Here is a 23,891-nt window from a genome sequence, read left to right on the forward strand (position 1 = left end):
AGTTTATTTGCATAGAGGTGTTTGTAGTATTCTCTGATGGTAGATTGTATTTCTGTGGGATCGGTGGTGATATCCCCTTTTTCGTTTTTTATTGCATCTATTTGATTCTTCTCTCTTTTCTTCTTTATTAGTCTTGCTAGCGGTCCATCAATTTTGTTGATCTTTTCAGAAAACCAGCTCCTGGATTCATTAATTTTTTGAAGGGTTTTTTGTGTCTCTATTTCCTTCAGTTCTGCTCTGATTTTAGTTATTTCTAGCCTTCTGCTAGCTTTTGAATGTGTTTGCTCTTGCTTTTCTAGTTCTTTTAATTGTGATGTTAGGGTGTCAATTTTGGATCTTTCCTGCTTTCTCTTGTGGGCATTTAGTGCTATAAATTTCCCTCTACACACTGCTTTGAACGTGTCCCAGAGATTCTGGTATGTTGTGTCTTTGTTCTCGTTGGTTTCAAAGAACATCTTTATTTCTGCCTTCATTTCATTATGTACCCAATAGTCATTCAGGAGCAGGTTGTTCAGTTTCCATGTAGTTGAGCGGTTTTGACTGAGTTTCTTAATCCTGAGTTCTAGTTTGATTGCACTGTGGTCTGAGAGACAGTTTGTTATAATCTCTGTTCTTTTACATTTGCTGAGAAGAGCTTTACTTCCAACTATGTGGTCAATTTTAGAATAGGTGTGGTGTGGTGCTGAAAAAAATGTATATTCTGTTGATTTGGGGTGGAGAGTTCTGTAGATGTCTATTAGGTCCACTTTATGTAGAGCTGAGTTCAATTCCTGGATATCCTTGTTAACTTTCTGTCTCGTTGATCTGTCTAATGTTGACAGTGGGGTGTTAAAATCTCCCATTATTATTGTGTGGGAGTTTAAGTCCCTTTGTAGGTCACTGAGGACTTGCTTTATGAATCTGGGTGCTCCTGTGTTGGGTGCATATATATTTAGGATAGTTAGCTCTTCTTGTTGAATTGATCCCTTTACCATTATGTAATGGCCTTCTTTGTCTCTTTTGATCTTTGTTGGTTTAAAGTGTATTTTATCAGAGACTAGGATTGCAACCCCTGCCTTTTTTTGTTTTCCAGTTGCTTGATAGATCTTCCTCCATCCCTTTATTTTGAGTCTATGTGTGTCTCTGCACGTGAGATGGGTTTCCTGAATACAGCACACTGATGGGTCCTGACTCCTTATCCAGTTTGCCAGTCTGTGTCTTTTGATTGGAGCATTTAGCCCATTTACATTTAACGTGAATATTGTTATGTGTGAATCTGATCCTGTCATTATGATGTTAGTTGGTTATTTTGCTCGTTAGTTGCTATAGTTTCTTCGTAGCCTCGATGGTCTTTACAATTTGGCATGTTTTTGCAGGGGCTGGTACCGGTTATTCCTTTCCATGTTTAGTGCTTCCTTCAGGAGCTCTTTTAGGGCAGGCCTGGTGGTGACAAAATCACTCAGCGTTTGCTTGTCTGTAAAGTATTTTATTTCTCCTTCATTTATGAAGCTTAGTTTGGCGGGATAGGAAATTCTGGGTTGAAAATTCTTTTCTTTAAGAAGGTTGAATATCGGCCCCCACTCTCTTCTGGCTTGTAGAGTTTCTGCTGAGAGATCAGCTGTTAGTCTGATGGGCTTCCCTTTGTGGGTAACCCGACCTTTCTCTCTGGCTGCCCTTAACATTTTTTCCTTCATTTCAACTTTGGTGAATCTGACAATTATGTGTCTTGGAGTTGCCCTTCTCGAGGAGTATCTTTGTGGCATTCTCTGTATTTCCTGAATCTGAATGTTGGCCTGCCTTGCTAGATTGGGGAAGTTCTCCTGGATAATATCTTGCAGAGTGTTTTCCAACTTGGTTCCATTCTCCCCATCATTTTCAGGTACACCAATCAGACGTAGGTTTGGTCTTTTCACATAGTCCCAAATTTCTTGGAGGCTTTGTTCATTTCTTTTTATTCTTTTTTCTCTAAACTTCCCTTCTCTCTTCATTTCATTCATTTCATCTTCTATCAGCGATACCCTTTCTTCCAGTTGATCGCATCTGCTACTGAGGCTTCTGCATTCTTCGTGTAGTTCTCGAAACTTGGCTTTCAGCTCCATCATCTCCTTTAAGCCCTTCTCTCCATTGGTTATTCTAGTTATCCATTCTTCTAATTTTTTTTCAAAGTTTTTAACTTCTTTGCTATTGTTTTGAATTTCCTCCTGTAGCTCAGAGTAGTTTGATCGTCTGAAGCCTTCTTCTCTCAACTCATCAAAGTCTTCCTCCATCCAGCTTTGTTCCATTGCTGGTGAGGAACTGCGTTCCTTTGGAGGAGGAGAGGTGCTCTGTTTTTTAGAGTTTCCAGTTTTTTTGGTCTGTTTTTTCCCCATCTTTGTGGTTTTGTCTACTTTTTGTCTTCGATGATGGTGATGTACAGATGGGTTTTTGGTGTGGATGTCCTTTCTGTTTGTTAATTTTCCTTCTACCAGACAAGACCCTCAGCTGCAGGTCTGTTGGAGTTTACTAGAGGTCCACTCCAGACCCTGTTTGGCTGGGTGTCAGCACCGGTGGCTGCAGAACAGCGGATTTTCGTGAGACCACAAATTCAGCTGTCTGATAGTTCCTCTGAAAGTTTTGTCTCAGAGGAGTACCCGGTTGAATGAGGTGTCAGTCTGTCCCTACTGGGGGGGTGCCTCCCAGTTAGGCTGCTCAGGGGTGAGGGACCCACTTTAGGAGGCAGTCTGTCCGTTCTCAGATCTCCAGCTGCGTGCTGGGAGAACCACTACTCTCTTCAAAGCTGTCAGTCAGACAGGGACATTTAAGGCTGTGGAGGTTCTCGCTGAGTTTTTGGTTGTCTGTGCCCTGCCCCCAGAGGTGGAGCCTACAGAAGCAGGCAGGCCTCCTTGAGCTGTGGTGGGCTCCACCCAGTTCGAGCTTCCTAGCTGCTTTGTTTACCTAAGCAAGCCTGGGCAATGGCGGGCGCCCCTCCCCCAGCCTCGTTGCCGCCTTGCAGCGTGATCTCAGACTGCTGTGCTAGCAATCAGCAAGACTCTGTGGGCATAGGACCCTCCGAGCCAGGTGCGGGACACAATCTCCTAGTGAGCCGTTTTCCAGGCCCGTTGGAAAAGCGCAGTATTAGGACGGGACTGACCCGATATTCCAGGTGCCGTCTGTTTCCCCTTTCTTTGACTAGGAAAGGGAACTCCCTGACCCCTTGCGCTTCCCGGGTGAGGCAATGCCTCGCCCTGCTTCGGCTCGCGCACAGTGCGCTTCACCGACTGTCCTGAACCCACTGTTAGGCACTTCCTAGTGAAATGCAACCGGTACCTCAAGCAGAAGTGCAGAAATCACCCGTCTTCTGTGTCGCTGGGGCTGGGAGCTAGAGACCAGAGCTGTTCCTATTCGGCCATCTTGGCTCCCATCCAGTTTTCTTAATTTTTAAGATTTCTTAGTATTCTATGTACATTATCATGTTATCTGTGAATAAAGACAGTTTTATATTTTCCATGTGCCTCCAGATGATTTTACTTTGTTTTCTTTCTGTTCACATTGGCTTGGACCTCCAATACAATTTTGTGTTGTGGGAAGTCAGGGACTCTGAACGGAGGGACCGGCTGAAGCCATGGCAGAAGAACATAAATTGTGAAGATTTCATGGACATTTATTAGTTCCCCAAATTAATACTTTTATAATTTCTTATACTTGTCTTTACTGCAATCTCGGAACATAAATTGTGAAGATTTCATGGACATTTATCACTTCCCCAGTTAATACTCTTGTGATTTCCTATGCCTGTCTTTACTTTAATCTCTTAATCCCATCATCTTCGTAAGTGAGGAGGATGTATGTCACCTCAAGACCCTATGATGATTGTGTTAATTGCACAAATTATTTGTAGAGCATGTGTGTTTGAACAATATCAAATCTGGGCACCTTAAGAACAGGATAACAGCGATGTTCAGGGAACAAGGGAGATAACCTTAAAGTCTGGCTGCCTGTGGGCCGGGCGGAACAGAGCCATATTTCTCTTCTTTCAAAAGCAAATAGGAGAAATATCGCTGAATTCTTTTTCTCAGCAAGGAACAGCCCTGAGAAAGAGAATGCGTGCCTAGGGGGAGGCCTCTAAAATGGCTGCTCTGGGAACATCTGTCTTTTACAGTTTTAGATAAGGGATGAAATAAGCCCCAGTCTCCCGTAGCGCTCCCAGGTTTATTAGGATGAGGAAATTCCCACCTAATAAATTTTGGTCAGACTAGTTGTCTGCTCTCAAACCCTGTCTCCTGATAAGATGTTATCAATGACAATGCGTGCCCGCAACTTCATTAGCAATTTTAATTTCGCCCTGGTCCTGTGATCTCACTCTGCCTCCATTTGCCTTGTAATGTCTTATTACTTTGTAAAGCATGTGATCTCTGTGACCCACACCCTATTCGTACACTCCCTCCCCTTTAAAAATCACTAATAAAAACTTGCTGGTTTTGCGGCTTGGGGGGCAACACAGAACCTGCCGACATGTGATGTGTCCCCCAGACATCCAGCTTTAAAATTTCTCTCTTTTGTACTCTTTCCCTTTATTTCTCAGACTGGCTGACACTTAGGGAAAATAGAAAAGAACCTACATTAATTATCAGGGGCAGGTTCCCCTGATAATTTTGACTGAAGTAGAGTGGATATTCTTGACTTGGTTCCAATTTTAAAGAAGAAACATTCAGTTTCTCACCAATAAGTATAATATTTGTAGCTTTCTGAATAAATGCTCTGTATCAGTTTAAGGAAGTATTCTATTCCTTGGTTGCCAAGGCTGTCATAAATAAGGATTGAATTATGTTAAATATTTTTTGATTATATGATGAACATATAATTTTGCCTTTTTGATGTAAAACACTGGATTAAATTAATTTTCAAAATGATTGCCTAATTTTGCATATTGGGATACAATCTAGACAATCATGATTCTTTTGGTTTATTGCTGGATTTGGTTTGCTAATATTTTGTTAAGGGTTTTTGGCTATGTTCATGAGGAGTATTTATTTTCTTGCCATGTGCTTTTCCTGGCTTAGGTATGAGTTAGGTTACCTCATAAAATGATTTGGGAAATGTCTTCATCTCCTTTATATCACGAAACATTTTGCACAATATTAGCAGGATATTTTCCTTAAGTTTTGCTAGAATTTAACAGTGTAGTCATTTTTTTGACTGAATTTTCTTTATAAGAAGTATATTTTAACTACAAATTAAAATTTTTAACAGATATTGAACTACATAGGGCTATTCAGATTTTCAATTTATTTTGCCTAAGTGTTGATAAACTAGTGTCTTATAAGGAATTTGTCCACTTCATTAAAATTCTAAAATGTATTGGTATAAAGCTGTTTATAATATTCTCTTATATTCCCTTTAAGGTCTCCAGTATCTGTAGCTTTGTCCTGTCTCTCTTCCATTGTTGACATGAGCAGTCTTTATTTTTTTTCCTATTTTTTTCTTGATAAGTCCATCTAGGTGCATATTAATTATATTGCAGCTGTCGAAACACCAACTTTAGATTTTATTAATTTTTTTCTGAACGGTTTTTTAAAAATTTTGTTGATTTCCTCTTCTATACTTCTTTTCTTCTACTTACTTTGAGATCAATTTACTCTACTTTTCTACATTCTTAAGATGAATGTTTTTTGGTCACTTATTTTAAATTCTTCTTCCTTGCTAATATATGCATCAAAAGCTATAAATTTTCCTGTAATTATATCCCACAAATTTTGATATATGGTGTTATTATTTAGTTCAAAATATTTTCTAATTTTTCCATGATTAATTCTTTGACTCATGGATTATTTTTAAGTGTGGTCTTTAACTTAAAACTATTTGGGAATTTCTCAAATATTTCTATTAAATTGGGGATTGCTCAAGTTTTACTTTGTTATTTTTTTTAATTTGTTCCTGTTTTAAGGAATATATTCTTTATGATCTCAGATCGTTAAAATGAATTTAGACTTTTTAATGGCCTGGCATCTAGTTTTTCTTGGTAAACATTCTATGTGCACTTGAAAAGAATTCCATGGAAATTGTAGATTTTAAGTATAATTTACCATAGATATATATCTCTATAAATCAATTTGGTTATATTGGTTGATAGTATTTACATTTTCTCTATCCTTGCTGATTTTCTTTCTACTCCTAAATCAGTTATTATTGAGAGAATTATCAATAGAAAAGTTAAAATTTCCTGCAATTTTTGGGAATTTAATATATTTTCTTAGGATCAGTCAGCTGCTGTTTTATGTATTTTGAAAATCTGTTATTTGGTGCAAGCATATTTATGTCTTCTTAATAAAATGACCTTTTATTACTATAAAATGTCCCTCATTATCTCTGGTAATATTTCTTATCTTGAAGTCTTTGTCCGTTACTAACATAGGCACTCAAGACTTGATTTAAGTGTTTGCATGTTATATTTTGTCCATTATTTCATTTTTACTATTTGTGCTTTTATACTTACATGTATCTCTTGTAAGCAGTATGCAAATAATGTTACTTTATTTTATCCAGTCTGACAATCTCTCTCTTTTAATTAGTGGGTTTAGTCCATTTATGTTTAATGTAATTGTTAATCTGGCTAGGTTTAATTTGCTGTTTCATTTCTAGTTGTTCAATTTGGGTTTTGTTCTCTTTCCTCCTCTTATACTGCCTTGTTTTGTATTAGCTGAGTATTTTAAAAATACTCAATTGTATCTATTTACTTCATTGGCTAAATATGCTAAATTCCTTTATTGTATCATCTCAGTAGCTGCTTTTAGCACTATTATATGTATTCTTAATTTATTTTAGTCTACCATAAATATGTGACAGTATAGTTTCATTGTTTTTATACATTTTACTTCTACATATGATATAAATAATGTAACATACTTTGTTTTTACTTTGCTTAAACAGTCAATTAACTTTTAATAAAAAAGTATTTTCTATATATTCTTCTCTGTTTATTAACTTCTCTGGTTTTTTTTAGCCAAAAACCTCCCATCAATTTTACCTGTAATGTAATTTTGCCGGTGATGCAATCAGTAATTTTCTTCCCTATCTACATGTGTAGCAACTTTTTGTTATTGCTGAACATTGTGGTTGCTACATAGTTGAGAATCTGAGTTTTGTAATCTTAATTTAAAAAGTTTTAAATTTTATCATGGCAGTTAATTACTGGTACATCAGCTTTAACTTTTCACTCTTGTTTTTCAACTTTGTTAGGATGGGTCTAGAGTAGTGTTTACTTCTAAGGTATAACCTGTGTGGCTTTCAATAGACTATCCCGGATATTAGATGAGGTCTCTCAACTCTGGCTCATAAGAGCTCCTGTGTATTTTAACATTGCTAAACCTCTTAAATATATGTTTAGCTTACAGACCTCAAATTATTTTCTGCCAGGCCTTGTGGATTCTTGCTGTATGCATGCAAAACCTAATATTTAACAAAAGACTTATAGAGATCCCTATGAAGAGTTTTAGAACTGCTTCCCTGCATAATTTTCTTATCTCTGGCACCATGCCCTACAATATTCAGCTGCCTAAGTAGTCTCATCCTCAACTCTCTGCCTCTTCATTTCACTGAAATTTCCATTCTTTGCTTGGGCTTTATCTGTTTGGATGATGATTTAGAAAATATTCTCTTTTTTTTTCTTTTTTTTTTATTATACTTTAGGTTTTAGGGTACATGTGCACAATGTGCAGGTTTGTTACATATGTATCCATGTGCCATGCTGTTTTGCTGCACCCATTAACTGGTCATTTAGCATTAGGTATATCTCCTAATGCTGTCCCTCCCCCCTCCCCCCACCCCACAACAGTCCCCGGAGTGTGATGTTCCCCTTCCTGTGTCCATGAGTTCTTATTGTTCAGTTCCCACCTATAAGTGAGAACATGTGGTGTTTGGTTTTTTGTCCTTGTGATAGTTTACTGAGAATGATGGTTTCCAGCTTCATCCATGTCCCTACAAAGGACATGAACTCATCATTTTTTATGGCTGCATAGTATTCCATGGTGTATATGTGCCACATACTCTTAATACAGTCTATCGTTGTTGGACATTTGGGTTGGTTCCAACTCTGCTATTGTGAATAGTGCCACAATAAACATACGTGTGCATGTGTCTTTATAGCAGCATGATTTATAGTCCTTTGGGTATATACCCAGTAATGGGATGGCTGGGTCAAATGGCACTTCTAGTTCTAGATCCCTGAGGAATCGCCACACTGACTTCCACAAAGGTTGAACTAGTTTACAGTCCCACCAACAGTGTAAAAGTGTTCCTATTTCTCCACATCCTCTCCAGCACCTGTTGTTTCCTGACTTTTAATGATGGCCATTCTAACTGGTGTGAGATGGTATCTCATTGTGGTTTTGATTTGCATTTCTCTGATGGCCACTGATGATGTGCATTTTTTCATATGTTTTTTGGCTGCATAAATGTCTTCTTTTGAGAAGTGTCTGTTCATGCCCTTTGCCCACTTTTTGATGGGGTTGTTTGTTTTTTTCTTGTAAATTTGTTTGAGTTCATTGTAGATTCTGGATATTAGCCCTTTGTCAGATGAGTAGGTTGCAAAAATTTTCTCCCATTTTGTAGGTTGTCTGTTCACTCTGATGGTAGTTTCTTTTGCTGTGCAGAAGCTCTTTAGTTTAATTAGATCCCATTTGTGAATTTTGGCTTTTGTTGCCATTGCTTTTGGTGTTTTAGACATGAAGTCCTTGCCCATGCCTATGTCCTAAATGGTATTGCCTAGGTTTTCTTGGAGGATTTTAATGGTTTTAGGTCTAACATTTAAGTCTTTAATCCATCTTGAATTAATTTTTGTATAAGGTATAAGGAAGGGATCCAGTTTTAGCTTTCTACATATGGCTAGCTAGTTTTCCCAGCACCATTTATTAAATAGGGAATCCTTTCCCCATTTCTTGTTTTTGTCAGGTTTGTCAAAGATCAGATAGTTGTAGATATATGGCATTATTTCTGAGGGCTCTGTTCTGTTCCATTGGTCTATATCTCTGTTGTGGTACCAGTACCATGCTGTTTTGGTTACTGTAGCCTTGCAGTATAGTTTGAAGTCAGGTAGTGTGATGCCTCCAGCTTTGTTCTTTTGGCTTAGGATTGACTTGGCGATGTGGGCTCTTTTTTGGTTCCATATGAACTTTAAAGTAGTTTTTTCCAATTCTGTGAAGAAAGTCATTGGTAGCTTGATGGGGATGGCATTGAATCTATAAATTACCTTGGGCAGTATGGCCATTTTCACAATATTGATTCTTCCAAGCCATGAGCATGGAATATTCTTCCATTTGTTTGTATCCTCTTTTATTTCATTGAGCAGTGGTTTGTAGTTCTCCTTGAAGAGGTCCTTCATATCCCTTGTAAGTTGGATTCCTAGGTATTTTATTCTCTTTGAAGCAATTGTGAATGGGAGTTCACTCATGATTTGGCTCTCTGTTTGTCTGTTATTGGTGTACAAGAATGCTTCTGATTTTTGTACATTGATTTTGTATCCTGAGACTTTGCTGAAGTTGCTAATCAGCTTAAGTAGAATTTGGGCTGAGACGATGGGGTTTTCTAGATATACAATCATGTCATCTGCAAACAGGGACAATTTGACTTCCTCTTTTCCTAATTGAATGCCCTTTATTTCCTTCTCCTGCCTGATTGCCCTGGCCAGAACTTCCAACACTATGTTGAATAGGAGTGGTGAGAGAGGGCATCCCTGTCTTGTGCCAGTTTTCAAAGGGAATGCTTCCAGTTTTTGCCCATTCAGTATGATATTGGCTGTGGGCTGGTCATAGATAGCTCTTATTATTTTAAGATACGTCCCATCAATACCTAATTTATTGAGAGTTTTTAGCATGAAGGGTTGTTGAATTTTGTCAAAGGCCTTTTCTGCATCTATTGAGATAATCACGTGGTTTTTGTCTTTGGTTCTGTTTATATGCTGGATTACATTTATTGATTTGCATATGTTGAATCAGCCTTGCATCCCAGGGATGAAGCCCACTTGATCATGGTGGATAAGCTTTTTGATGTGCTGGTGGATAAGCTTTTTGATGTGTTGCTGGATTCGGTTTGCCAGTATTTTATTGAGGATTTTTGCATCAATGTTCATCAAGGATATTGGTCTGAAATTCTCTTTTTTGGTTATGTCTCTGCCAGGCTTTGGTATCAGGACGATGCTGGCCTCATAAAATGTGTTAGGGAGGATTCCCTCTTTTTCTATCGATTGGAATAGTTTCAGAAGGAATGGTACCAGTTCTTCCTTGTACCTCTGGTAGAATTCGTCTGTGAATCCATCAGGTCCTGGACTCTTTTTGGTTGGTAAGTTATTGATTATTGCCACAATTTCAGAGCCTGTTATTGGTGTATTCAGAGATTCGACTTCTTCCTGGATTAGTCTTGGGAGGGTGTATTTGTCAAGGAATTTATCCATTTCTTCTAGATTTTCTAGTTTATTTGCATAGAGGTGTTTGTAGTATTCTCTGATGGTAGATTGTATTTCTGTGGGATCGGTGGTGATATCCCCTTTTTCATTTTTTATTGCATCTATTTGATTCTTCTCTCTTTTCCTCTTTATTAGTCTTGCTAGTGGTCTATCAATTTTGTTGATCTTTTCAAAAAACCAGCTCCTGGATTCATTAATTTTTTGAAGAGTTTTTTGTGTCTCTATTTCCTTCAGTTCTGCTCTGATTTTAGTTATTTCTAGACTTCTGCTAGCTTTTGAATGTGTTTGTTCTTGCTTTTCTAGTTCTTTTAATTGTGATGTTAGGGTGTCAATTTTGGATCTTTCCTGCTTTCTCTTGTGGGCATTTAGTGCTATAAAATTCCCTCTACACACTACTTTGAATGTGTCCCAGAGATTCTGGTATGTTGTGTCTTTGTTCTCGTTGGTTTCAAAGAACATCTTTATTTCTGCCTTCATTTCATTATGTAGCCAATAGTCATTCAGGAGCAGGTTGTTCAGTTTCCATGTAGTTGAGCGGTTTTGAGTGAGTTTCTTAATCCTGAGTTCTAGTTTGATTGCACTGTGGTCTGAGAGACAGTTTGTTATAATATCTGTTCTTTTACATTTGCTGAGGAGAGCTTATATTCTCAACTGAATGGAGTTGTCACTGGGCTCACTTGTTTCTATTTTGCAAAAATCAACATCCTGTGCTATCTGTTGTACAAAACTAAAAACAGTTGCCTTATATATTTTGTGCAGCTTTACATTTGTATATGGCAAGAAGGTCATGACCTCTGTTGCTCTGTTATGATTAAAGCTGAAAATCAAGCTAAAATGTTTTTGAGAAAAATCAGTTGCAGACCACAAGATCTTTCTCCCAATGCAATACAGTAAGTATTCACTTACTGTCAATAGATTCATAGAAAGTGCAACTTTAAGCAAAACAATGTATAATGATGCCAATTTTAACCTAGGCTAATTTATATATATATGAGTTAAGGTGAGGAGAGGGGCTAAGCTAGAAGCAGTAAACAATTAATTCAAAGAATGACAGATAGCAATAAGTTAATGACCTGCATATCTGGATATGGAGATGGACAAAAAGGGTGTGGAATGGGATGGGGATTATTAGATTCTGAGAACATATTTTAGATAGAGATGAAAGTGAAGGTCTTTCTAACAAAGGAGAAATTTCAAGTGAGATATGAACAATGAAAAGGAACTCATCCTGCAGAGAAAGGGAGAAGAAAACTCTTGGTAGAGAAAACAGCATGTCCAAATGTTAGGAAGAGAGAAATGTTTGGCACATATGAGAAAATATGCTTAACAGGAGTAAGGAAGAAGTCAATAAGATTGGCGAAATCTATAATTTCAGGTCAAATTATGTTATATCAATTTTAAAAACATTTTTCAAATAGCACTAAAGAAACTTAGAAGGGTTTTAATCAGATGCATGCAGGATTTATTAACATTTTAAAGAATTACTTCTGCCACTATGTGGAAAGCAAGCTACAGAACAGTCAGAACAGGAAAAATAGAGTATTTTAAGCTATTTAAAAATTAATAGGGTCTGGGCACAATGGCTCATCCTTATAATCCCAGCACTTTGGGAGGCCAAGGAGAGAGAATTGCTTGAAACCAGGGGTTGGAGACCAGTCTGGGCAACATAGTGAGATGCTGTCTCTACAATAAATAAATAGATGGTGGAGCAGATAGATAGATAGTGAGCATGGTGACACATATCTGTAGTCCCAGCTACTTGGGAGACTGAGACAGGAGGATAGCTTAAACCCAGGAATTCCAGGCTCCAGTAAGCTATGATCACAGCACTTCACTCCAACCTGGGCTACAGAGTGAGACTCTGTCTCAAATAAAAACAAGGGAGATAGATTATAATTTTGTATCTGTTGTAGTTAACTGATAACATGTGTTGGTGGATTATGGGAAACAGGTAAATCCATAGTGATTTCTAGCTGTAAGTACTTGGATGCATTGTGACGGGTTTAGGGATATGGAAAATCTTTGGGACAGAGGAGGTTTGAAGTAACAGGGCAGAAAATCAGGGGCTTAGTTTTGAGCCAAAATTTGTCCAATTGTAATCTTCATTTTATCATGTTAGTTTGAAAGTTGAATCGTTTTTGATAACTTTGGTACAATCAAAGTTATTGATAATTGAATGAAATTATTTTTAAGATTTCTTTTTTATGGTGCCAATTTTAAATAGTTTTAAGACATTGCATTTTCCACTTACAATACAGTGTTTATAAAGTGCAATGTTATTTCCTTCCCCTGTGCATATGTTCCATATTCAAGTATTAAGAATGCCCAGTAACTTACTATAGCAGCTTAACTTTTTAAAACTGCCACAGAATTTGCTACAAATTTAGGTCCTTCAAATGTTTTAAATGTGTGGAACAATGCTACATCTATACTTGGATTGGCTTAATCAACCTCTTCAATGGCGGGCCCTGAGGAAGCACCACCAGAGGCAGGAGCTCCACCACCAGGGAATCCCCCAGGCATTCCTCTTGGCATGCCTCCTGCACTCTGGTACAGCTTGGTGATGATGGGGTTGCAAACTTCCTCCAGCTCTTTCTGCTGATGTTCAGATTCTTCCTTCTTGGCAGTCCGATTCTTATTGAGCCAGTTGATAATTTCATTACACCTGTCCAGAATCTTCTGTTTGTCCTCATCATTAATCTTGCCTTGAAGTTTCTCATCTTTGACAGTTGCTTTCATGTTGAATGCATAGGACTCAAGTGAATTCTTGGATGACACCTTGTCCCTCTGCCTCTCATCTTCAGCTTTGTACTTCTCAGCTTCCCGGACCATACATTCAATGTCTTCCTTGCTCAAACGGCCCTTGTCATTGGTGATAGTAATTTTATTCTCTTTTCCTGTACTCTTGTCCACAGCAGAGACACTGAGGATACCATTGGCATCAATGTCAAAAGTGACTTCAATCTGAGGAATACCTCGGGGTTCAGGAGATATGCCTGTGGATTCAAACTTGCCAAGCAGGTTGTTATCCTTGGTCATGACATGCTCACCTTCATAAACCTGAATAAGCACACCAGGCTGGTTGTCAGAATAGGTAGTGAAGGTCTGTGTCTGCTCGGTAGGAATGGTGGTATTATGGTTGATGAGGACGGTCATGACTCCACTAGCAGTTTCAGTACCAAGGGAAAGAGGAGTGGCATCCAAGAGCAGCAAATCTTGAACATTTTCAGACTTGTCTCCAGACGGGATGGCTGCCTGGACAGCCATAAGCAACAGCTTCATCAGGGTTGATGCTCTTATTCAGTTATTTTCCATTGAAGAAATCTTGGAGAAGCTTCTGAATCTTGGGGATACTAATGGAACCGCCAACCAGGACAATATCATGAATTTGTGACTTGTCTGGTTTGGCATCTCGAAGGGCTTTCTCTGCTGGGTCCAGGGTGCCACAGAGCAGGTCAGCATTCAATTCTTCAAATTGGGCACAGGTAATGGAGGTATAGAAGTCAATTCCTTCATAGAGAGAATCGATCTCAATACTGGCCTGGGTGCTGGAAGGGAGAGTACGCTTAGCACGTTCACAAGCAGTACGGAGGCGTCTTACAGCTCTCTTGCTCTCACTGATGTCCTTCTTATGCTTGCACTTGAACTCAGCAAATAAAATCGTTGACCATTCGGTTGTCAAAATCTTCTCCACCCAATTGGGTGTCTCCGGCTGCAGACTTGACCTCACAGATTCCATCCTCAATAGTGAGGATTGACACATCGAAATTGCCACCTCCCAGGTCAAAGATAAGCATGTTTCTTTCTGCTCCAACCTTTTTGTCTGAGCTCTTGTAAGCAATAGCAGCAGCAGTTGGCTCATTAATTCTAAGTACAATGAGACCAGCAATAGTTCCAGCATCTTTGGTAGCCTGAAGCTGAGAATCATTAAAGTAAGCTGGCACTGTGACCACAGCATTGGTAACAGTCTTCCCAAGGTAAGCTTCTGCAATTTCCTTCATCTTTGTCAGAACCATAGAGGATACCTCCTCTGGACAGAAGCTTTTGGTCTCTCCCTTGTATTCTACTTGGACCTTGGTCCTGCCAGCATCATTCAACACCATGAAGGGCCAATGCTTCATATCAGACTGGACAACAGCATCATCAAATCTGTGTCCAGTCAGACGTTTGGCATCAAAAACTGTGTTGGTGGGGTTCATTGCAAACTGATTCTTTGCGGCATCACCAATGAACTGTTTAGTGTCCGTAAAGGCAACATAGCTTGGAGTGGTTCAGTTTCCCTGATCATTGGCAATTATCTCTACTTTTCTGTGCTGGAAAACACCCACACAAGAGTAGGTGGTGCCAAGATCAATACCAACTGCAGGTCCTTTGGACATGGTTGCTGGCATGTAGGCCTGGCTCCGATAAAGAAGAAAGCCACAGGAACCCGAGAGCTGCAGGTGAGTTCAATGAGCTGGGATTTCTTAATATATATGTGATAATGTTTTAACTTTGATAATTGACTTTTATAGTGACTTGAGTAGTCTTAAATTGTCTTTTATTTAAAACTTTTGTTCTTTAGAAAAAGCGCCAAGTCTATGCTACTAGCAAAAATTTCCTTTTACCATGTAGACTACTTGGGATGAAAATAACTTTTCATAATTACTATCATGAAGGCAGGAGAGTGGAAAGTTCCCAGATACTGCAGCAAGATAGAAAGATGAATTCTTCAAATGAGGAAGCAAACTTTATCAAGTGGTTGAATTTCTTAGATCACCATGTTGGACATAATTTCTTATAAACAAATTATGCAATCAGTGTCACGTTCATGCAGAGTCTTTTAACTTAAAATTGATTACAGATAACACTTTCAAAAAGAAGTTCTGTAGTCTTGCGTACTATTTACCACACCATATTTACTGCACTTAGCTTCATTATGGAGGAAAGAACAATAGTAAACTATCAATAACTGAGACAATAATCATATTCATTGGTGATGAGTCAAACAGGTTATACTTATTTTTTAAAATAAAAACATTAGTAAATTTTTCTCTATGTTTTTAAAACAACAGTTTAACAATAGCAGTTCTATTATTTTACTTTAATTTTTTGTACCAAAAGTTAATTTGCTCATGCCCAAAGATTGATATTTATAAAAAATGTTCTGCCATGCAAGTTTTAAGAGATTTTTTAATTGTTGACAATACTCAGCACAGTCACATGTCTCTCATAAATCCACCCAAACTTAAGAACCAATTTTCAGTGCAACTCATGAAGACAAAGAATAGCCATTGTAAACACATTGTTGATAATCATTTAAAAAATCATTTAATTTTTTTGCATTTAATATTTTTTCAGCTTTCTTAAGATGTAATTAACAAAAATTGTATACATTCAAGTTGTGTTATGTGAGGTTTTGATACATGTATACATAGTAAAATAATTACCACAATTAAGCTAATTATACTATACATAGTAAAATAATTACCACAATCAAGCTAATTAATATATTTATTATCACACATAATTCTTTTTCTTGTTGTGGTGAGAATACTTAAGATCTACTCTCTTAGAAAATTTCAGGTATATAATAGATTATTATTAACCATAGTTGCTATGCTATACATTAGGGCTCCAGAACTTATTCATTTCATAACTTCAGGTTATAAAAGTCACTATAAAAGTTTATACCTTTTGCAAGTTTGTACCATTTGATGAACATCTTCCCATTTTCCTCAGTCCCCTGCACCTGGAAACCACCCTTCTAAAGTGTTTATACGAGTTCACCTTTTTTTAGATTCCACATATAAGTGAGATCATGAAGTGCTTCTGTTTCTGTGTCTGGCTTATTTCACTTAGCATAAAGTCTTCCAAGCTCATTCATGTTGTCATAAATGGATTTCCTTTTTTAAGGCTTAGTAATATTCCATTTTATATATATTCCATACACACACACACATATATGTATATTTCATCTGATGACTTACACTTAGGTTGTTTCCAAATCTTGGCAATTGTGTTGCAGTGAAATGGGAATCCAGATGCATCTTTGAGATGGTTTTGTTTCCTTTGGATATATGTTCAGAAGCCGGAAGTGAGATTGCTGGATCATGTGAGTTTTATTTTTAATTTTTTGAGGGATTCATATACTGTGTTCCATTATTACTGTACTAATTTACATGTCCACTGACAATGTACATGGATTTCCTTTACTCCTCATCTTTGTCAACACTTGTTATCTTTTGACTTCTTGGTAATAGCCATCCTAACAGGTGTGAGGTGATAGCTCATTGTGGTTTTGATTGACATTACCCTTATGATTAGTGATGCCAAACACTTTTAAAGATATCTGTTTGCCATTTGTATGTCCTTTTCAGAAAAATATTTATTCAGATCCTTTTCCCACAGATTTTTAAATCTGTGCCTTGTTTTATTTTTCATTATGAGTTGCATGAGTTCTTTTGTATTTCGGATATTAACTCCTTATGGATACATGGCTTACAAATATTTTCTCTCATTCCATAGTTTGCCTTTTGATTTTGCTGATTATTTCCTCTGCTATGAAGAAATATTTTTGTTTCGTGCAGTGCAATTGTTTATTTTTGCTTTTGCTGCTTGTGCTCTGAAAAATTATTGTAGAGACCAATGAATATCAAAGAACTTTTGATCTTTTTTTTTTAGGAGCTTCTCAGTTTTAGGTATTACATTTAAGTCTTTGATTTCAAGTTGATTTTTGTGTGTGGTTTAAGAGAAGGGTTCAATTTCATTTATTTTGTTTTTGCATATTGATATCCAGTGTTTAGAAAAACCATTTACTAAAGAGACTGTCTTTTCCTCATCTTGTATTCTTAGTCTTTTGTCACAAATTAGTTGACCATACCTGTGTGGGTTTGTTTCTGGGCTTTTCATTCTGCTTCATCAGTCGATTTGCTTTAATGCCAGTACTATACTGTTTCTTAAATATATGTATATATATTTATATATATATTCATATATATATTCATATACATATATACTTTAAGTTCTGGGGTACATGTGCAGAACGTGCAGGTTTGTTACATAGGTATACATGTGTTTGCTGCACCCATCAGCCATCACCTACATTAGATATTTTTCTTAGTGCTATCCCTCCTGTAGCCCCCCACCCTCTGACAGGTCCTGGTATGTGATGTTCCTCTCCCTGTGTCTATGTGTTCTCACTGTTCAACTCCCACTTATGAGTGAGAACATATGGTCTTTGGTTTTCTGTTCCTGTGTTAGTTTGATGAGATTGATGGTTTCCAGCTTCATCCATGTCCCTGAAAAGGACATGAACTCATCCTTTTTTATGGCTGTGTAGTATTCCATGGAATATATGTGCCATATTTTCTTTATCCAGTCTATCATTGATGGGATTTTGGATTGGTTCCAAGTCTTTGCAATTGTGAATAGTGCTGCAGTAAACATACATGTGCATGTGTCTTTATAGCAGAATGATTTATAATCCTTTGGGTGTATACTCAGTAATGGGATTGCTGGGTCAAATGGTATTTCTGGTTCTAGATCCTTGAGGAATCACCACACTGTCTTCCACAGTGGTTGCACTAATTTACATTCCCACCAACAGTATAAAAGCATTCCTACTTCTCCACATCCTCTCCAGCCTCTGTTGTTTCCTGGCTTTTTAATGATCACCATTCTAACTGGCATGAGATGGTATCTCATTGTTGTTTTGATTTGTATTTCTCTAATGACCAGTGATGATGAGCTTTTTTTTATGTTTGTTGGCTGCATAAATGTCTTCTTTTGAGAAGTGTCTGTTTATATCCTTCGCTCACTTTTTGATGGGTTTGTTTGTTTTTTTTTCTTGTAAATTTGTTTAAGTTCCTTGTAGATTCTGGATATTAGCCCTTTGTCAGATGGGTAGATTGCAAAACTTTTCTCCCATTCCGTAGGTTGCCTGTTCACTCTGATGATTGTTTCTTTTGCTGTGCAGAAGCTCTTTCATTTAATTAGACCCCATTTGTCAATTTTGGCTTTTGTTGCCATTGCTTTTGGTGTTTTGGTTATGAAGTCTTTGCCCATGCCTAGGTCTTGAATTATATTGCCTAGGTTTTCTTCTAGGGTTTTTATGGTTTTAGATCTTATGTTTTAAGTCTTTAATGCATCTTGAGTTAATTTTTGTATAAGGTGTAAGGAAGGGGTCCAGTTTTCAGTTTTCTGCATACAGCTAGGCAGTTTTCCCAACACCATTTATTAAATAGGGAATCCTTTCCCCACTGCTTGCTTTGTCAGGTTTGTCAAAGATCAGATAGTTGTAGATGTGTGGCATTATTTCTGAGGTCTCTGTTCTGTTCCATTGGTCTGTATATCTGTTTTGGTACCATATCATGTTGTTTTGGTTACTGTAGCATTGTAGTATAGTTTGAAGGCAGGTAGCATGATGCCTCAAGCTTTGTTTCTTTTGCTTAGGATTGTCTTGGGTACATGGGCTCTTTTCTGGTTCCATATGAAATTTAAAGTAGTTTTTGCTAATTCTGTGAAGAAAGTCAATGGTAGCTTGATGGTAATAGCATTGAGTCAATAAATTACTTTGGGCAGTATGGCCATTTTCACGATATTGATTCTTCCTATCCATAAGCATGGAATGTTTTGATTATTCTAGCCTTTTAATATAATTTGAAATCAGGAGATGCCTGCAGTTTTGTTCTTCTTACTCAAGACTACATTAGCTATTTAAGGTCTTTTGTAGTTCTATATACATTTTAGGGTAGGTTTTTTTTTTTATTTTTGTGAAAAATTCATTGGAATTTTCATGAGATTTGCACTGAATTTGTAGGTCACTTCAGGTAGAATGGATAATTTGGCAATATTGATTCCATTTATTTATGTTTTGTTTAATTATTTTATCAGACTTTTATAATTTTCAGTGTAACAGATCTTCCACTTCCTTGGCTAAATTTATTCTTAGATATTTTATTCTTTTTGATGCCTTTGTAAATAGGATTGTTTTCTTAATTTCTGTTTTGAGTAGTTGTTAGAGTATTAAAATTCTGACTTTTATGTTGATTTTTCATGCTGTAACTGAATTCATTCATTAGTTTTAACAGTTTTTTGTGGAGACTTTGTGCATATAATGTACTCTCAAAGAGAAATAACTTTACTTCTTTCCTTCTTTTATTTATCCCTCTGACTCTTTAATTGCATGCCTTTTGTTTCTTTTTCTTGCTGAATTGCTCTGGCTAGGACTTCCAGAACTATGTTGAATAGCAGTGGAAAGAGTGGGCATTCTTATCTTGTTTCTGATCTTAATGGAAAAGCTTATAGTGGGCTTGTGGTATATGCCCTTTAGTATGTTGAGGAACGTTCATTTTGTACCTAATTTGGGGACAGGTTTTATTATTAAAGGATGTTGAATATTATGAAATGCTTTTTCTGCATCTATTGAGATGATCATATTATTTTTGTCCTTAATTTTGTTAATGTGTTGTATCACATTAATTGAATGCATATGTTGAACCATCCCTACATCACAAGGATAAATCCCACTTGATCATGGTGTATGATTCTTTTAATATTCTTTTATTTTAGATTTACTAGTATTTGGGGAGGAGATATTTGCATTTGTGTTGATCAGGGATATTGGCTTGAATTTTCTTTTCTTGTAGTGTTCTTGCCTGGCTTTGGTATCAAGGTAATGCTGGCCTCATAAGATGATTTTGAAAATTTTTCTCCTCTTCAATTTTTTGGAAGAGTTTGAGAAGTATTGGTATTAGTTTTTTTTTTTTTTTTTTTAATGTTTGGTAGAATTTACCAGTGAAGCTATCAAGTCCTGGACTTTTGCTTAATAATAGATTTTTTTCAGTTACTGATTTAATCTTCTTACTCATTGGTCTATTCAGATTTTCTGTTTCTTCATGATCCCATTTTGGTAGGCTGTATGTTTCTAAGATTTAATCCATTAAGTCTTTTAGATTATCCAATTTGTTAATATATAATCATTCATGATAGTCTCTTAAGATCTCTTGTATTTCTCTGATATCAATTGTAATGTCTCCTCTTTCATTTCTAATGTCACTTGATTAAATTTTCTTTTTTTTCATCTAGTTAGATTTATCTATATGGTATATCTTTTCAAAAAAAAATGTTAGTTTTGTTGACCTTTCCATTGGATTTTCTCACCTCTGTTTCATTTTTTATGGTTTCCTTCCTTTTACTGATTATAAGTTTAGTTTGTTCTTCTTTTTGTAGTTCCTTAAGATATAATATTTTATTGTTTATTTAAGACCTTTCTTTTTTTTTGATGTGTTTTCTATGATGAAATTTCCTCTCACACTGCTTTTGCTACATCTCATAAGTTTTGGTATGTATGTTTCCATTTTGGTTTGTCTCAAGATAAGTTTATATTTCTCCTTTAACCTATTGGTTGTTCAAGAGACTATTGGTTGATTTGCATATATCTGTAAGTTTTCCAGTTTCCTTCTATTATTGATTTATAGTTTCATACCATTGCATTTGAAAAAGATACTTGATATTATTCCAATCTTCTTAAAATTTTTAAGACTTGTTTTGTGGCCTAACATATTATTATCCTGGGGAATGTTCCATGTACTCATGTGAGAAATGTGTATTCTGAGGCTCTTGGATAAAATGTGGCATGCATATATGTCTGTTAGGTTCATTTGGTCTAAACTGTTGTCCAAGTCCAATATACCCTTGTTTTTGTATGATATCTATACATTATTGAAAATGAGGTATTCAAATCATTTATTATTATTGTACTACTGTCAATTTCTCCTTCAAGTTCTGATAATATTTGCTTTATATATTTAGGTGCTCCAACATTGAATGCATATATATTTATCATTGTTGTATCTTCTTAATGAATTAACTTCTTTATCATTATATAATTATTTTCTTTGTCTCTGGTTAAAGTTTTCAACATAAGGTCTTTTTTGTCTGTTATAAGCATAGCTAACCCTGCTTTTTTTTTGGTTTCCATTTGTATAGACTATCTTTTTCCATCTCTTTGCTTTTAGTCTATGTGTGTTTTTAAAGCTGTAGTGACTCCTCGTATTTGGCATGTAGTTTGGCCTTTTTTTTAAAAAAAAATTATCCATTCAGTCACTCTGTCTTTTGATTGGAGGATTTAATTATTTTACATTCAAGGTAATTATTGATAGGTGAAAACTTAGTGTTGCCATTTTGTTAACTCTTTTCTGCCTATTTTCTAGATTCTTTGTTTCTTTCTTTCTCTCTTGCTGTATCTTTTGTGGCTTTATTTATTTTTAGAGGCCTGTTTTCATTTTTTTCTCTTTATTTTTTGTATATTTACTATATTTTTTTCTTTGTTGTGATGAGTCTTATATAAGACAGGTTATAAATGTTTATTTTAAGCTAATAACAACTTAACTTTAATCATATACACAACCTCTGCCCTCTTACTCCTCTCCTCCTGCATTTTATGTCTTTGATGTCATAATTTGCATATTTTATACTATGTATCCATTAACAAATTATTATAGTTATTTTTAGCCCTTTTAACTTTTACACTAGAATTATAAGTGATTTTCAAACTATCATTTACAGTGTTATTCTGAATTTGCCAAAGTATTATTTACTTTTACTCATTAGTTTTTTTTTTTTTTCTTTGAGATGGAGTCTCACTCTGTCTCCCAGGCTGGAGTGCAGTGGCGTGATCTCGGTTCACTGCAAGCTCCGCCTGCCAGTTCATGCCATTCTCCTGCCTCAGCCTCCCGAGTAGCTGGGACTACAGGTGCCCGCCACCACGCCCAGCTAATTTTTTGTATTTTTAGTGGAGATGGGGTTTCACCGTGTTAGCCAGGATGGTCTCGATCTCTGGACCTCATGATCCGCCTGCCTCGGCCTCCCAAAGTGCTGGGATTACAGGCGTGAGCCACCATGCCCAGCCTACTCGTTAGTTTTATAATCCTATTTTTTTTGTTGTTACTAATTAATGACCTTTATTTTCGGCTTGAAGCCGAATTTCATTAGCAATTCTTGTAAGGCAGTTCTAGTGGTAATAAATGTCCTCTTTTGTTTTTCTGGGAATGTCTTTATCTTTTCTTCATTTTGAAGGACAGATTTTCCAGGAAAGATATTCTTAGTTGGCAGTTTTTTTTTTTCATTCAGCACTTTGACTATATCATGCTACTCTTTCTGGACCTGCAAAATTTCTCCTGAGAAATCTCCTGTACCCTTATGGAATTTCTCTTATATAACATAATTTTCTTTCCTCTTCTGCTTTGAACATTGTCTTTGATTTTTGATAGTTTGATTAATATATCTCCATGAATTTTTGAGGGGGTTAAACTATTCTGGACCTATGAGCTTCAGAAGTACCTGAATATCAATATATCTCCTCAGATTTGGGAAGTGTTCAGCCATTATTTCTTTGGATAATCTTTCTGTCTCCTTTTCGCTCTTTGGTAATTGAGACTCCTATAATGCAGACATTAGCTCTGTGGATGATTCCCCATAACTCCTGTAGCTTTTTTTTAGTCTTTTTCCTTCTTTTTTTTTCATTTATCTCCTCTAACTAGATATTTTACTTGACCATTTTTGAGTCTACAGATTCTTCTGCTTCATAAATTCTATTGATGCTCTCAATTGCATTTTTTACTTTATTCACTGTATTCTTCATCTGTAGGACTTCTGTTTATTATTATTATTATTTCTATTTATTTCTTGATCTATGTGTTTTGTTTAAGTTTTCTTCAAGTTTCTTTCTTGAACTATTGTGTTTCTAATATCATTGACTTGCCAGTCTGTTTTCTTGTATCTTGCTGAGTTTCTTTAAAACATTTGTTTTGGATTCTTTGTCAGGTAATTTGTATATCTCTGTTTGGGGCTAGTTACTGGAAAATTATTGTGCTCTGTTGATGGTGTCATGTTTTGTTGGCATTGCATATTTCTTACTGCTTTGTGTAGATGTCTGAACATTTGATAGAGCAGTCACCTCTTCAAGAATTTATAGATTGGTTTCAATGGAGAAAGATCTTTACCTATCGGTGGGTGTGAGGATGCTGGCTGGATAAGTTGTAGCAGTCCTGGCTCTAGTAGGGGTGCAGAGACATAGTCTGCATGAAGTTTCACTCACTGAGATCAGCATTGGCAAAGGTTACAGGTCCCAGGCTGTGGATGTATGCAGCAGAGAGTGCTGTTGGAATATTTGGTGGCAAAGCCTGCTGGGATCCTCTAGATATCCTTTTCTCCCCCAGAGGAAATTGTGGCCAAGAGTTTCTCTCTTGGCATGGCTCAAGCTTGCTTCTGGGTGCACTTTAAGTGGCAGCAGTGCCAGTATCTGATGTATGGCACCCATGGAGCAGCTTTGGAGCTGAGGTCTGGATTATAAGTACACATAAAGGGACTTCGGGATCCGAGGTGGTAGTTGCACCAGTCCCTGGGGTACAAGCACACCTGCTGCAGTGTTGGTAATGGTGTGCAAGGCACAGGTGCTTGTGTAACAGCTGGAAATCTGGGGTTCAGGGTGCAG

The 23,891-nt window shown here is 36.7% G+C and overlaps 1 pseudogene; it reads right to left on the bottom strand.

The window, feature by feature from the left end:
* Positions 1 to 12,657: 12,657 nt before the first annotated feature.
* On the bottom strand, positions 12,658 to 14,839 carry LOC129479457 (heat shock cognate 71 kDa protein-like; annotated as a pseudogene).
* Positions 14,840 to 23,891: the final 9,052 nt, after the last annotated feature.

The sequence above is a fragment of the Symphalangus syndactylus genome, chromosome 3 (genome assembly GCF_028878055.3).
Source record: "Symphalangus syndactylus isolate Jambi chromosome 3, NHGRI_mSymSyn1-v2.1_pri, whole genome shotgun sequence".
Lineage (NCBI taxonomy): Eukaryota > Metazoa > Chordata > Mammalia > Primates > Hylobatidae > Symphalangus > Symphalangus syndactylus.